The sequence below is a fragment of the Chelonia mydas genome, chromosome 1, assembly GCF_015237465.2.
Source record: "Chelonia mydas isolate rCheMyd1 chromosome 1, rCheMyd1.pri.v2, whole genome shotgun sequence".
NCBI classification, from domain to species: Eukaryota; Metazoa; Chordata; order Testudines; family Cheloniidae; genus Chelonia; species Chelonia mydas.
Window position 1 is genome coordinate 339,365,480 of NC_057849.1, and position 12,566 is coordinate 339,378,045.

A 12,566-nucleotide genomic window follows, 5' to 3' on the forward strand; every position below is an offset into this window, starting at 1 on the left:
TCTATGAATTAGTAGCTCACTCCACCACGGAAACATAGACCGCAGCTGCCATCACAGCCCACACATTGCAAATCTTGTTCCTTGCATCCTCAGCCAAAGGCTAATCCTAGGAGCCAACCCTTGTCCAGGACATCCTGGAGGGATGGATACTTTATGTAACAATCTATGAGGATTGTCCTAGGTTCATTTCACCCACACACAACGTTCCCAGCTGTGGAGCTTGCATGAAGGAGCAGAGGTAAAGGTAAAATGATGCTTTAGTAAGTTTCCTATTGGGTTAGAGGTGGAACATCTCCATGTGAACTGATATTTCTCCTTTAGCCAGCAGGTGGCACTACAGGAAATTGCAGACATTGGGTTTCATGGGATAATTTATCCACACATACCAACCCAAACACCTCCATCCCAAACACCACCCAGGCCCCAAAGTGAGAGTACTGAACAGGAAAAGCAAGGACAGGGTTGCCCATGGACTACTTCCCCATGATGTTGTCCCCACTGGTAAATGAGGCACTGAAATAAGACCCTGTAACACCACAGGGCTGTCATTTCAACTGCACATTTTGATTCAGGTCCAGATGCAGGCCCGCACCTGCTTAGAAACTCCTCCAGCAAACACACACACACAGCCCACAGCCCTCTCCCAATATGCACACACCGATGCCTAATACATACACACACACACACACGTTCCCCACACACACACTCCTGCAACATAGGATCACAGTCAGAACCGTGCACACGACAGTGCCCCCGCCCACCCAAAGCCCAGTAAGTGCTTTTCCAAACTGGAGAGGAGCTGGGACTGCACAGACCACGGGCTCCCAGCCACAAGGTTTAGCTCCAGGGCACTCTCTATTTGGATGGGCTTGTCTTGTATGCCTAGGTGCCCATGTTGGGCCCATCACCATAGCATCAGTGACGGATGCTGAAGTGCCAGTGTCTTAAAAGGCTGAACGGAGACATAGCAACACAAGTATTAACACAATGAGACAGCATCCCAACCCAAACATTATGATCTGACAGTTTTATCTGGAGGGCGCAGGAAGTTTTAAAAGTGGCCATCATAGGATGTGGGCACCCCACCTGGTGATGCAGATGGGTGAGCCTGGATGTGTGGGGCTGGATATTCAAGACCAAACCTCCCAAGTATCAAAACCACAGTGACCCTGTAATAACAGCAGTTTCTTAACTCAACCAATCTGCTCTGTGTGTTCAGTGTCAGAGCTGTTGGTTTCAGTCACTTCAAGATGTTTGCTCTACAGACCCAAAAGAACGATGGGAGGGTGAGCTGCCCTCCTTTCATCCTGCTGCATCATCAACGTATGATGGTCCTCTGGGCAAACCCAGGGGTTGCCCAGGTCTCATCGAGGCCATGTCCTGCAAACCCTTTGTTACTGCTGATGATGCCTGGGAAGGAAAGAACTCCAATGGAGTTTGCAGGACTGTCAGGTTAGAAAAGGTTTTCAGATGCCATTGTTATTACTGTCAACATTTATATGGCCGTAGCACCTAAAGGCCAACTAGGTGATGCCCCATTGCACTGCACAAACATATTGAAATCGACAGCCCTGCCCCCGAAGAGCTTGCAGTCTGAAAGGGGGTGAGAAACTCAAGCGGGCGAGACAAAAAAGTGGGTCAGGAAGGGGCAACAAAAACACGAGGAGGCATGCAATTCACTCACAGCAAGGGGTCCCACGCAAAAAGCTAGACAGATGCTTAGAAAGGCAGGCAGCTTTTTCCTTGCCACTGAGCACATTTGATATAGAAATTACCCACCACAGACATGGCATCCTCTGATGCTAGTCTCCTCTCAGAGTAGAATCACTCATGATCTACGGAGGTCACTGATTTTAGGAACATTGGAATTGCTATAATGGATCAAACCCACAGTCCATCTACTTCAGTCTTCTATCTCTGACATGGGCCAAGCAGATGCTTCTGAGGAAAGTGCAACAAACCCCACAGTAGGCAGGTGTGGGGTAATCTGCCCGCCACCCCCAAGAAAGTCTTAAACCCTGAAGCAGGAGGTTTTAGATCCCTCCCAACATAACATTAACTATGATAACTCTGCATAGTCTTGCTATCCAGATAAATGTCCGATCCTTCTTTGAATAGTATTAGTTTATTCTTGGCCTCAATGGCACTCTGTGGCAGTGAGCTCCACAGTCTAATTCCTCATTGTGTGAAAAAGGCATTTCCTTTTATGTTTCGAATTTGTTGCCCTTTGATTTCACAGAATCTTCCATTCTCCAGTAACCAAAAGCTATGGGACCTTTCACCAGCCAAACCACCAAAGGGCTGGCAAGCCTGAAAGCCCCAGCCACTGCTTCTCCCCTGCACGGTGACTCAGGAGAAGTATTGGGCTCTTCCTGGAAGAAGGGAAGGCAAAGCCCAATGTGAATATGATAGTTGATGAATGAACAACTGCTTGGTGTTTTGCGCTCATGTTCTCAATTTGCTGCTGACTAAAGCAGGCCTAGGGCTACCAGGACGTAATGATCCAGGTCAGTCACTTTCCAGCTCCCACGCTCTCTCTCAACTGAGTACAGAACAGGCCTTCTTCCCCTCTTCCTGCTTTCTCCTCTCACCCCAGAGGAAACAACAGGACACTGGCTCTTGACAATACTGAGAGACCAACCAGTTCCCTTCCCTTACACACAGTCTGTGAGCTTGTTTGTTTTAACTCAATCTTTCAGCCAGGAAAATCAATCACTGAGTCATTCTGTATAATAGGTGGGAATGGATTAGGGCCCTGCTGTGCCTGAGAGAAAGGCACAAAGAGGAGAGACAGACACAGAGAGGAGTCAGGAACGAGAGGACATGAACAGAGAGCAGAGATGGTCGAGCCATACAAACTGATCTCAGTCCTCACCAATCCCAAAGAATTCTTAGCCCCATTTGACAGATGGAGAAACTGAGGCACAGAGCGGTTAATGGGCTTTCCCAAGATGACATAGCAAGTCAGGAGGGCATAGCAGTCAGGAGTGCCTGGATCCCAGCCCTGTTCTCCACCCACCAGATCACACTCTGCCTTCAGGGAGAGCGAGAGAGTAGCACTCACCACTGAGCAGACTGGAAGAGGCTCAAGAATTTGCAGCCACTTGGTCACCTTGATGGATCTGGTGACAGAGTCACTCTCAATAACTCCCACAGGTGGTGGTCAGATCACAGACTCCTGCATTGAACACCATCTACTCCTTCTGTTATTTATTATCGTCTGGGACCAGGGGTTCTCACAACACATTTTTTGCTGGCCTCAGAGCGCAGCCACCAACTCTTGCTGGTGGCCGCTCTGAAAATTCTTCCAAACTTGAGCCCTGCCACCCCCGGGGCTGAAGCCTGAGGCCTGCCGCCCCCACGACGGTGGGTCGGGAACTCACCAGAGTCCCAGGTTCCTCCAGTGCCATGCACACTGGCCCCCCGTGTCTCCAGAGGCGCTGCCCAGAGCCCCCAGGGAGGCTGTGCGGTGCAGGGCGCCAATCCCTGCCGGCAGCATCAGCAAGCACCAAGGCAGCACATCCCGGAGCAACAGCTGGGTGATGCAGGGAGGGGCCACTGCTTTCCTGCCCTCCCCCCTGTCCCCGCCCCCAAATCTCTGCCCAAGAGGCTGTCATGGCTCAGAAATGACCACAGCCCAAAACGTGGCAAGAGCTTCCCAAAGGGCAGACTCACCAGGAAAGACCTGTTCTGCCAGCTAGTCCAGCCTGCACCCAGGACAGGATTGTTCCCTACCGTGCATTCCCCTGGCCCAGGGCTCTGTCCAGCCCACTTTCAGATGGCCCAACTGATAGAGCCCTCCACCTCCCCCCTTAGGAGACTATTCCTCAGCTCAGTCGATATCCCTGTCAGGAAGCACTCCCCGGTGCTGTTCCTGTCACTCAGCTTCATCCTCAAGCTCCAACTTCTACTCGCTTGCGTGATCCTAAATAACCTCTTCCCCCTCCCTGGTGTTTCCATCCTTCTGACACTCGCAGCTGGTTCAGAGCTCCCCGTCTTGATTGCTGGCCAGGCTAAACAAATTAGGAAACCCTATCAAGCAGCTACTTTGGTCATTGGTTTCCATCACTCTTAGCTGCCACTGGGGTCAGGTGTGTGCGCTGAGAGGTAAGCCAGCAATTACCACCTCCAGGCTCAGCCAGAGCCCTCATCCTGCATTGGGCCCCATTAGAGAAGAAGCACACACAGTCGGAAGAGGCAGGCGGAAGAGTTACCAATCTGTGCAGGCACGGTGCATGGTCCCCAGGGAGCTTCCCCTGTATGTATGGTGCAGGTAAACAATTGCAGTGGCCTTGCACCGGGAAAGCGGCAATACTAGGGGAGAAGCAAGAACGGGATTTCACAGCCATTGCTAACCTAATTGGCTGCAAAGTCATTATTCTGCAGCAGTAGGGGGCGGAAGGGAGGCAACAACCTTGTTCTACACACTCATTTGTACACACACAAGCTAAGGCACAGAAGCCAAACTGTCCCTAAAGTTCAGTACAAATGAAGTTCAAGGAAGAAAATTCTGGAGGGAGGTTAGTACATCAGATCCACTTTTCTCTGGCTATGTGAGTTGGTAATTGCGTACGTGTAGCCCACTGATGACTGTGTTACACGGCCTTGCCTGTGCGAGTCTGTTACGGGCCGGCTCTCTGCCAGGGAGCCCGGCGCTTTGTCTCTAGTTGCAGAGAGAGACTCGAGCTCCAGAGTGCCCTGGTCTAATCCATTCTGCGTTGGCCACCATGGCAGCTGTTGAGTCCTTCTTCTCTCCCCAATGTTAAGAAGAGGGGATAACCATGATGGATTCCAAATAGCCAGGTTTATGAACTATGTACAAATATGCAAGATCTAGCTACCTATGTCCACTGCTGCTCTGGCAGGCCTCTGACGGCTTCTGCAATAGATGAAAGGGAGGCCTGTTAGCAGGCTCCCAAACTCCTTAAAGGGATGTTACACAGCTACACACTACAGCAGTCACTCCATTTACCCTTCCCTCTCATTTCTGAGCATAAAACTCGCCTGGCTGGTTTCACCCTCTGTTTAGAGGCAGTGTCATTTCCTGATTTTCAGGCCCCAGCCCAGCGCCGCCATGGTGAGGTTTTCAGCAAAGGGAATATGTGAAGGGAAAATAAAGAAGGAGCTCATCAAAATGGAAAACAATCATCACAAGGAGATTTCTGTTCAGCACGGGGCCTACGGCAACCTCCCTCTGCTGTTCTGGGAGTGAAACCCCATCTGGGATTAGCTACCTGAGCCTGACTGTGGGCTGACGGCTTTGGCCTCCTGCACAGGGAAGCATCAGATGTAAGGGCTGAAACCACTGTGCTGGAGTGATACCAAGAGTGCTTGAAGGAGACTGGCCTGCGTCCAGCTCTGCTACAGGCCTCCCGCTGCCAGGACCATCACTCTGTGAGCTCGCTGGGAACAAACAAAGGTCTAATAGGCCCCCTTCAGATCTGCGCAGAAAACTGGATCCAATGCCCAAGATTTGTGTTAGAGATCAACCTCCCTGCACCCCCAGAGCTGTAGCGGGTATGAGGTTGAGGGAGGCATGGAGCACTGATCCACTTCAAACCCCACCCCCATATACTGACTGATCCAAGGGGTCTCTGCTCACCCCTATGCTTAGGCTTAAAGAGAAAAGAGGATTTGCCATGAGGACTCCCCATGGCTTTGGCCCAGCAGAGCGGCTGCTGGGGGAACCAGTAGCTGACAAGGATTAAAGAGAGATCAAACTGCGAGTTGTCCATTGTATAGCAGGTGGTGTAGAGAGAGCCCTACGGGCGAAGGCTGTAAACCCAATTGCCAACCCGATTTAATACAAGTGCTGGGGATGTACCCACACATCGACAGGCACCATCTTCAGAGAGTTCTAATGAATGCTGAACCCAAATGGAACTCCCTTGCATATAAACCCACACACGCCACCCAGCACACACAAACCTCGTGCATACCCAGACACGCCCGCAGAATCTTTATACACAGTTCAGTCATGCTCACCTCTACACTCAGCAAATACCCCCATACCTAATATGTGCATTCCACCCACCCCACACTAAGCCAATCTGGCAGTTGTAAAGGGCCCTGCCATAATGACATTAATTCCGCTCCTTGGAAGACTATAGTCCTTGGGTTTTATTCAGCGAGGTGGGTTGCTATTAAAACATCAGCATGACGCTTCACAAAGGTCAGCTAGTGGGGGACCCAGCCTGGCAGCTGGCTGTTTGTTTGTTTGAACATTATCTGGGTCTGGCTATTTATTTGCAGCCATTGAAGTAGCAGACAATAAATATCCTCTCCCAGTAGCAAACAGATGCTTGCACTGTTCTGGCTAGTGTGGGCCTCAAAACGATCTCCTTAATGAGCAAACAATGCTATTAATCTTTAAAGATGCAGGCTCCCCCTCTCCACCGCTCACAGCCTCGGCCACAGCCAGCCCTGAAGGAGTTCTTGCGAGACACCCGGGAGATCAGGAAGCTGAAAGAAGGCAGGAGCTTCCTTCATTACATTGGCACTCAGTAGCTTTATCTGAGCCGCTCCAGCTGGCGTGGGGTCCGTGGCTGGGAGATGCTTCGCTGGGATCTGCTGGGGCGAACGGGTGGCCGGCTGATGCCTAGGAGCTGGTCTCCCCTAGGACAGCAGGGGCTGACTCAGGAGTTCGAGATTACTTGGCTGAGATAGCTGGGGATGTGAAGTGGGTCGACAAGGAAGAAATGGGTGTAACCCCAGAGGACCGGCAGGTACTAGGAGGGAGGAGATAGGAAGAGAACGCTGATGAAACACAACTCATGCTAGTGGTAAAAAGCACACATTTTTAAGCACCCTAGTAAAGCACAAACACTTGCATTTTGCACTGTGATAAACAGCCTTCTGCTATTGGATCCGATATAACACCAGGCTCTTGCATAGCACTTTCCAGCCACCAATCTCAAAGTGCTTTACAATGAAGGGCAGTATCATTATCCCCATTGTACAGGTGGGGAAACTGCATCACAGAGAGATGAACTGACTGGCTCAAAGTCACACCGCAGGCCAGTGCTGAGAACAGAACCCAGGTCTGCAGAGTCCCAGGCGAGTCCTCTGTGCATTAGGACACACGATTTTTTCAGGACAGAGGGGAAGGGCGTGGCCATTTGCAGAAAAATAGCATCCTTGTCACTTTGTCCATCGATTCTGCCTGCGTTTTCTTCCCCGAAAGCCATCTCCCTTTGCTTGGGACATCACAGCCAGTTTCCCTGCATAACTTGATCCATCCATTCTTTAAATCATGTTTGTAACACACTTTGAACTCCACTCAGCTCCACTGAAGCCCAGGGGAGTTTACTTACAGTGCTGCAGGCTGGGGACGTGCTGCTCGATTCCACTATAACGCAAACAGCATGGGGAGAAACACTAACTGAACAGGAAGTAAGGGGGGAGTGGAGCATGGCTCCAACCCATAATACACTGAGTAACCCAGTTAACGCCTGGATGAGCACTTTACTACAGGGCCTTTGGTGGGAGTACTATGATGTTGTTGTTACTCCACTGGCTGAATAGGCAGCCGACTAAGATCCTGGCTGAATGAGGGTCATTTTAAAAACAATCAGGGGCAGAGGAATGTAGAGAGTCATGGCTGGATCAGCAAAGTTGCCCCCAAACAGCACGTTGCCCAACACTCTCCGGGTGGCGTCAGCAGGCCTTTAGCTGATGAAGTTAAAGGAAATTCGTCCACCGCCCAAAACGCTTCCAGGCCAGCACTCCAGCAGCTTCCACTCAGGTAGCACTAACGCTTGATTTTGGCCATGAAATTGCCCAATTTCCCGGGGGGATGCCTCAGTGACTGGAATGAGGATTATGGGGCTGTATTTCAAAGCTAGCAGCCCGCAGGTCACCGGAATCAGCACAAGCAGCCTCCACCTGGCTGCACAGGGAAAACCAGAAACCGAACGGCAACAGCCACGTTTGAAAAGAAAAAGACAATTAAAAGGAGCGTGGGAAAGAGCAACCCCTATCTGACTGCCAGCTCCCAATGTGCCCGCCCCCCCCGTTACCTCCAGTAATTCAGAATACCCCCCTGCCCTCTCACTGCACCTTTCACACGCGGGTCTCTCAACGCCCTTTACAGGCACGAATGGGTTAAGTTTCACAGCGCCCCTGCAAGGCTGCCAACGGTGGCAATTGAGGCAGAGAGAGGTCAGATGATGCATCCAAAGCTACTCGGAATTAGTGGATGGAGGCCAAGATATAGTGATCCTGGGGGCCTCACATTTTGGGGCGCCCTGGGTGAGACACCTTAAAGGAGCCTGGGTTTCCAACAGGACCAGGCCACCTGCCTTCTGAAAATTGGGCGGCTTTCGGGTGTCCCAAGTTGGGCCTACCATAAACTGAGCCACCCGCGTCTCTTTCGAAAGCCTTGGCCAGAGCCCAGTACAGCTGACAACCTGCTCAGCTCTAGGCCATACTCCCCCTCGTCCCCTATTTCTTATTGAAAACATCGTCATTTCCCGCGATTGGATTACAGGTTTGAAAGCTCCATTTCCAAAAGGTCCACGTAGCCTTGGAGCTCAGCACATTAATTCCGATCACACTGAGTGGCGCCCAGCTGCAGCGTTACGGCTGCACCGGGGCCTCTCTAATACCTTATTGCTTTTCCAATATCAGTTCCTCCCTGTTTTATGAACCTAATGTCTCCCAGCAGACTCCGGCACCGCTGGCTACTATTCCTGGTGTGGGGAGGGGGTAGAGAGACAGCAGACGGCGTATGATCTAATGGCAGGATGTTATTATGATGATCTATTTCTGCTGTTCCATTGATTTTGGTTACATGATGTAGCTCTATCGATCTTGGCAAAGGGGGAGCAGGCTGGCAACACACCATCTTTTCCCCATTTTCCCTCCGTCTCGGCGCACACTCACTGGCCAAACAAGCTGCTCTAATTTGTCTAATGCCCATTAACAGTTGATCAATTTATAATAAAATTTTGTACTTTTATAGGCCTTTTTACCCACAGATCTAAAAGTGCTACTGAGTGAAGGGACAAGTCTCCCTCCCCAAATCAGGTGAGTGTTGTTAGCCCCTTTTTCCAGGTGGGGAAACTGAGGCACGGTGCAGTTCAGTGACTTGCCAAAAGTCAGTGAAAAAGTCAAGAATGGCACCCAGATCTCCTGGTTCATAACTTTATCTCTGAACCATGAAGCCAACCTGCCCTTTCTAGTTCTGTCCGAGACTGTTGATCTGACTGATACCCATAGACCTACGGGTGAGAGCTCAGGGTTCACCTGACAATCCACCACCTGCACTTGGTCTTGTCAGAATTTTGCATAGCAAGTTGGGCATTCTTTCCTTTCCACACCCAGGGGTTTTAAAGCCATTCCAGACGCTTCTGTTTCAGTGATAGCTGCCACTCACACCAGGGGCGAGGCAAACCAGTCCAGGCGAGTCAAAATCAACCCAAAACCATCGCCCCCAATAAATATTGACCCCAAACCTTCACTTCAAACTTCCTGGCAGCCTTAAGCTCTCACCTGAGACTGGGATTGACCCTGAACCTTCACCCCAACTGGAACTGACCTCAAAACTTTTCCCCCCACTCACAAATGCCCACACCTCTGCAAAGGCTCGCACAACCACATACACACCTGAAAATGAATCTGCAAACACATACACGCATCCTGCAGACTCAACAGTGCCCACACATCCAAAGACCAACTCCACCACACCTCCTTGAGAGAGACGGACCCACCCGCCCCAGCGGCATCCTGATGTCGCCTGCTGTACAGTCAGTAGCCGTGGAGGCGAGGCTCCAGGCTTATGCATTTCGCCTGCACGGACTAAACTTTATGGTCAATGTGATCAAATAATTTTAACAAATCATTCACAGCAACGTTACCAGAGCCCGGGGGGTGAACTCCTCCCGGGGCATTTTCTGTGCAGCAAAACATCGGTTTTCAAAGAAAAGGATTCCCTAAAACACCCCCTGCTAATCCGTCTAAACAACATGCATTCCACTTTAATCCCACCGCATGCAATCAGCTGGGCTCTAACGGCATGCCCAGAGAACTCCACAACTGGCAGGATTGGGGAGTCTCATCCTTGCACGGAGCCACCCACTGACCTCTTGGGTAAATCAGCCAGCTGGGCTGAAAAATTAGGTCAAAGCGAGACCTGCCTGAAGGCTGGGTCTGAGCTGTGCCTTGATAGTGACACCAGCTCCAAAGGAGCTGACAGTTCCTCCCCACTTAGGAGAACCCGGCTGAACCAGGAAATACAAACCATCTATTTGTATTTCCTATGTCCAGGAGGGCTCCACATGGCAGCCTCATGCTTGTATTTCATGGTGTGGTGTTGCAAGACGAGGGTCTTGTGAGTAACATCCATTACAGAGGCTCTCTGCAGAGAGACAGAACTTTGCATCAATAGACCGACAGACATATAGATATAGAAACATACTCCCTGCCCCAAAGAGTAAATCTAAATTACACAAACATAAGTACTTAGGGCAAGGACGGTCTTTCTGTTCTGTGTTTGTACAGCCCCTAGCACAATGGAGTTCTGGTCCATGACTAGGGCTTCTACCACAACACAGATAGTAATGACACCAAGGAAGCTATTAGCACTGGGAAGAGAACCCAGATGTCATGCCTCCCAGGCCACTATGCTAACCACTGGACCATGCTACCTGCCCGAGAGAGAGATGAGTGGGACAGCTTTCTTCCTGTCTCCCTATCTGAGTGAGACATCGTGTCAGGTGTGCATGACATTAACATTCACCAGCCAATTGACAGATGACATAATTTTTGAAAGTGTGGTGTACACACACTCCCATGGCACTGACTGATTGATAAATTAGACACTTATGAGCCATGTGCTAATCAATGCAAATCATTAGTTTGTAACAACACAAGGCAAGCTCGGCAGGGCTCATTTTTCAAGGTAATGGCCTGCCAAGCAATCAGTGTTCAGCAATAAGCCATGCCAGGGTGTCATTAGCAGGCTACCGGTACATACCTAAGCCGTGAGGCAGAGGCCCAGTGGTCTCCAAGCCCTACCCTGAGAAGTGGACTGTGCCACTGTTTTTTGACAAAGGGAGCAAAACGTTCATAGCTCTGAAAGTACGTTTCCTCTGATTTCCTGTGTACTACACCTTTGCATTTCTTTGCTCCTCCTGGTGTGCAGAGACAGCAGCCTGTTTGCACTCAGATTCTGGACACATGTTGCAGAGGAGTCACACACACTGCACGCTCTCCCCGGAGGCCTTACTTTTGTTCTTTCTTGGGTTTTCTCCCCTTACTAGAAAATAAAAGTAACTTTCAGCTGAAAGGTCACATTTTGCCCTTTGTCTATGGAGAGGTAACAGGGAGAACCCAAGGACCAAGCCTGTGAGGCCACCCTGAAAAGTTACCATTGACTTCACCAGCAATCTCAAAGCGGATACCAGGGTCTGGCCCACATTTTGCCAAATGTAGAGACCTTTCAAACATCATGGGCTCTAGATCTAGATCCAGACTCATGGCTCCGCCCCTTGCCCCTGAGTGCTAGCCAATGTAGCTGATCTGGCACTGTGCGGGAATCAGTCTGTTCCAGGAAAAAGAACAGGAGGACTTGTGGCACCTTAGAGACTAACAAATTTATTTGAGCATAAGCTTTCGTGAGCTACAAGGCATGCATCCGATGAAGTGAGCTGTAGCTCACAAAAGCTTATGCTCAAATAAATTGGTTAGTCTCTGAGGTACCACAAGTCCTCCTGTTCTTTTTGCAGATACAGACTAACACGGCTGCTACTCTGAAAACTGTTCCAGGAAAGGGGTCAGAGTATATGACTTCCCTGCCAGAGCGAGGGGAGGAATCAGGAGCAATGCCAGCTACACTCGGCCCCTGACTCGGACTGGATTGCTAGGCGCCGCTTGAGCCCTCTGCGTCTCTCTAGCACTATGCTACTTCTGCATGAAACATGACATTTCAGCACCAGGACAGCACCTGTGTGTCTTGGTTTTAAAGGCGTTCCTTTCCCTGTGTCACTATGCCAGATAAAATAGTGCCTCGAGGAGGGAAAGCAATACAGACTCCGAGGAGGCACGAATCCATTCGGGAATGTAAACAGGTGGTAGCAAACACTACGGGAGACATTGAGCTAATAACATGGGCTCCATTACCCTGACCATGTAGAAAGAGGCTGTCAGATGCAGGAGCAGGCGCTGGCCTGTGCTGGACAAGGATGTGCCATATGGGTTTGGTCCAAACTGAACCCCAACATCTAACCCCTCTAAGGACTGCCCATTCTTGGTGTAACACACCAGACAAGTATGTCTTTGTCCCTCTCTAGCGGCAGATCCACGTAAGAGGTTTTATAAGTTCGCGGCTGCCAACAAGCAAAGAGATTTGATCCTTGGCTCATGCAGTAAGGAGCTGCCAAGTTCAATCCCCACTGCTAACTGCAAGATCCACTGGCAGAGCCTTTGTTGGTTTGCAAAGAGTTGTCCCCTTGTGCAATGGAACATCCCAAAAGAGTATTCCACTGACAGCGTCATGGGAGTTTAACTTTATGATTATGGAGCTCTGTTAGCACTTAGGAGCTAAAGAGACCCCAGTAGCCTATGAC

At 50.3% G+C, this 12,566-nt stretch overlaps 1 protein-coding gene across 1 annotated transcript in view; it reads right to left on the reverse strand.

Annotated features, from left to right (window-relative positions):
- Positions 1 to 12,566, reverse strand: part of PLXNA4 (plexin A4) — a 582,073-nt gene that overhangs the window by 323,067 nt on the left and 246,440 nt on the right. The window lies entirely within an intron of this gene.